Source organism: Schistocerca cancellata, chromosome 3 (genome assembly GCF_023864275.1).
Source record: "Schistocerca cancellata isolate TAMUIC-IGC-003103 chromosome 3, iqSchCanc2.1, whole genome shotgun sequence".
Taxonomy (NCBI): domain Eukaryota; kingdom Metazoa; phylum Arthropoda; class Insecta; order Orthoptera; family Acrididae; genus Schistocerca; species Schistocerca cancellata.
Genome location: NC_064628.1, coordinates 214,566,820 through 214,570,198, shown reverse-complemented (window position 1 = coordinate 214,570,198; position 3,379 = coordinate 214,566,820). Strand labels below are relative to the sequence as shown.

Below are 3,379 nucleotides of genomic sequence, written 5' to 3'. Positions count from 1 at the left end.
AAAACTTTCTGAAAATATTTAAAATAGCCCTTCATTTTCTGCAATGTCACGTATTACTTGTTTTAAATAAGTCTTTTAATTGCCGCTGAAAACTAAAGTATAATTCAGGTGTGAGCACGTCAGTGGTCTAACCACTTCGACAGTTTCTCACGTCTGTCACGACGTCCGTTGTTTGCGACACGCAGCCAGAGTCTGGCAGCACTGTGAGCCGGAATGAAACTGTGCGACTGGAGTGACCAGAGGTGGAGAGCTGGGCTGCCCCGAGCAGTGAATACGCCTCTCTTCCGGTTTGCTGCGCTGTGCTGGGCGGCGAGTCGCCCTATTGCGGCTCCGAATGCATTCCAGGCTGGAGCGAGGCGCGGCTGCGCCCATGCGTGACCGCGGCGGTAGCACAGTAGCGGGGGCAGTGCGAACCGATCCGACACACGGCCGCTGGCAGGCGATCCGCCTCCCGCCGCCGTCAGCACCTTCACACGCTGGCCGCAGCTGAACCAACTCACGTCGCGCTCTGGAGGCCGTAGAGCTAGGTAGACGCCTGGGTAAAGATGTCGGTGTGTGCTGTGTCGTCCAGAAGGTACGGAACATAGCCACACTCAGAAATGTGCCGAGATGCCTTAGCAGTCAGATTCGATTGAATTAAGGTTTACTTCTAACAGAGGCCGCACAAGTGAAGACCTATTTTATGCTTCCGCACTTCGTCACACTAACAGTTCCCAAGTAGACAACCATGCACCAGACGCGTGTACAAACTGACAAAGCACTCCACTCAGACACTTTCAGCAGTACCTGAAGAGAGCACCAGGGATCATCCCTAGTTGCTGCCAAGAAAAGCCCAAAGGGGAGCTCTAGAAGCTATCGTACTCATCACTCAGTCGGTTCGGGACTAGACTACAGCTATAGACAAATCAGTGTAAAAGAATACTAAACTGTTTCCACGTACAGTCTACATACTACAGACGCTCTATCCATCTGAGACACCGAGGGCACCGAGGATAGCGCGACTGCAGCAACTATCTCCCGCGAGACCCACATTCTCACCTTGTATGTCCACACACTACATTCTTAGTGTCCCACCCCAACACTCTCATGAGCGTCTGCCATGTAAGCAGGAGATCCCGGGTTCGAGTCCCGGTCGGGGCACACATTTTCATCTGTCCCCGTTGATATATATCGGCGCCCGTTTGCAGCTGAAGATATTAATATAGTTCTAATTTCGTTCTAGACAGCTGCAGGTCATGAATGGTGTCTGTTCTTTCGGACATGTCCGAAAGAACAGACACCATATCCATATAAGTATATAGTTCTGGCAACGCCGGCCATGACCTTTTTCTTCTGTGCGGATGCACACATATTCCCCGAACTCTTCGGGACTTGGTAAGAATGTCTTCCACGAGTAATGAGTGTGTTGGGGTGGAACACTACGAATGTAGTGTGTGGACATACAAGGTGAGAAGTGTGGGTCTCGCGGCAGTCGTGCGCGAGATAGTCCCTGCAGTCGCGCTATCCTCTGTGCCCTCGGTGGCTCAGATGGAAAGAGCGTCTGCCACGTAAGCAGAAGATCCCGGGTTCGAGTCCCGGCCGGGGCACACAATTTCACCTGTCCCCGTTGATATATGTCAACGCCCGTTAGCAGCTGAAGGCATTAATATAATTCTAATTTCAGTCCAAAGATGTTCCACTGTGTTCAAATCGGGACTCTGGGCAGGCCAGTCTACTTCGGAAATGTCACTGTCCACAGACTATTGCCTCATAGACGCTGCTTTATGACGGGCTGCATTGCCATGTCTATATGTCAGATGACATCCAGTGACTCCGTTCAAAGTCACTCAGCACACACTCTGCTGTTACTGCTTCTCTACTGAGAACACACACATTCTTTCGGTGGCGGAAAGGTCCCTTCCTTCCAAACCAGGAGGCTTTGGTGAATACAACGTTGTCGGTTTTCTTGCCGTGTCAGATCGGGGTAAAACCTCTAGTTTTAGACGATCATCTGCATCGTCTTAGTGAGGTGCGTCTGAATGTCGTGGACAAGCCATACGTGGACAAGCGATACTGTCCTATTTACTGTAGAATCTCCACAGGGTATTGTGCCCATCTGAATTCTGTCTGTGCTATAAATGATTAGAAAAATGATTAAATATAGTCTGTATACAGTTTTACTGTTAGTGTAGCGTCTAAATGTATGTCAGTCCCTGAACCGTCGTGTGAGAGTCAGCTTCGGTGTTTGTGAATTTGAGGGTTCTTGACATAGTAAGTTTATAAGATTATGGGGCGAAACATTTGTTTCATATAATATTTAATGGATTTTTTGAGAATGATTTGACGGATGGATGGTTGCCCTAAATGTTGTCTAATGTAAGGTTCATATGGTTCAAATGGCTCTGAGCATTATGGGACTCAACTTCTGAGGTCATCAGTCCCCTAGAACTTAGAACTTCTTAAACCTAACTAACATAAGGACATCACACACGTCCATGCCCGAGGCAGGATTTGAGCCTGCGACCGTAGGGTCGCGCGGTTCCAGACTGTAGCGCCCAGAACCGCTCGGCCACTCCGGCCGGCCTAATGTAAGGGCTGAGAGAAAAGCGGTGAGCATTGGATGTATCCCGAAATACTTTATTCTGAAGGGTTAGCAGTTATTTCAGATGAGTGCCGGCAGAAAAATGGTTTATTGGTTTACCTGAAATCACACCATTAGTCAATCACTCCGAGAAATCCCAAGAGACCACACTACCAAACTATACAAGATGGTCGGAAGGCCGATGCCGCTCTAGAATGCCAATTTTACGTCGTCTGATAGTCACTCTTAAGGAGCGGGTGTAATTGGTAAAATAGGCCACCGACTTTGTTGACCGTACAGTTTATGTGTGATTTCAAACTCAGTCTCTCGTCTATAGTAATTCCAAGGTATTTGACAGAGTGACACTAAGTCAAGTCAGTGTCACCAGTTGTGAAACGGCAGTTCGGGAGATTGAACTTAGTAGTGAAAAAAATTGCTTAGTTCTTGTCAGGACTGATTTCTACCCTCCAGCCAAGCCACCACTGAGTGATTTTGTCTGGAGGTGCCTAACAACATGATTTAGGTTGTGATAGCACCTGAACTGTGCAACACCATCGGCTTACAGGACAATTTCCGCTGCTGCCTGCTTGTGTACGCTGTTTGGCTGATAGAGTAAAGCGCAAATCGCAAACATGAGCCCTGAGACGTAACTGGTTTAACACTGCTGCAGTGACTGCCTTTCCTGACAAATAATCACATCTCCTACAGGAACGAATGTATCATCTTTAACACATGTCCTGGACGACTTAAAGAATCTGATTTAAATATCAAACCATCTTGCCAGAGACGGTCAAAAGTCTGTTCCAAATCAAGGAATAC

The 3,379-nt window shown here is 48.0% G+C and overlaps 1 non-coding gene across 1 annotated transcript; it reads left to right on the top strand.

Moving 5' to 3' along the window:
• The first annotated feature begins 1,511 nt into the window (after nucleotides 1–1,511).
• Nucleotides 1,512–1,586, top strand: Trnat-cgu (transfer RNA threonine (anticodon CGU)). Its single transcript has one exon. It is a non-coding gene; the product is annotated as a tRNA-Thr (tRNA).
• The last annotated feature ends 1,793 nt before the right edge of the window (nucleotides 1,587–3,379 follow it).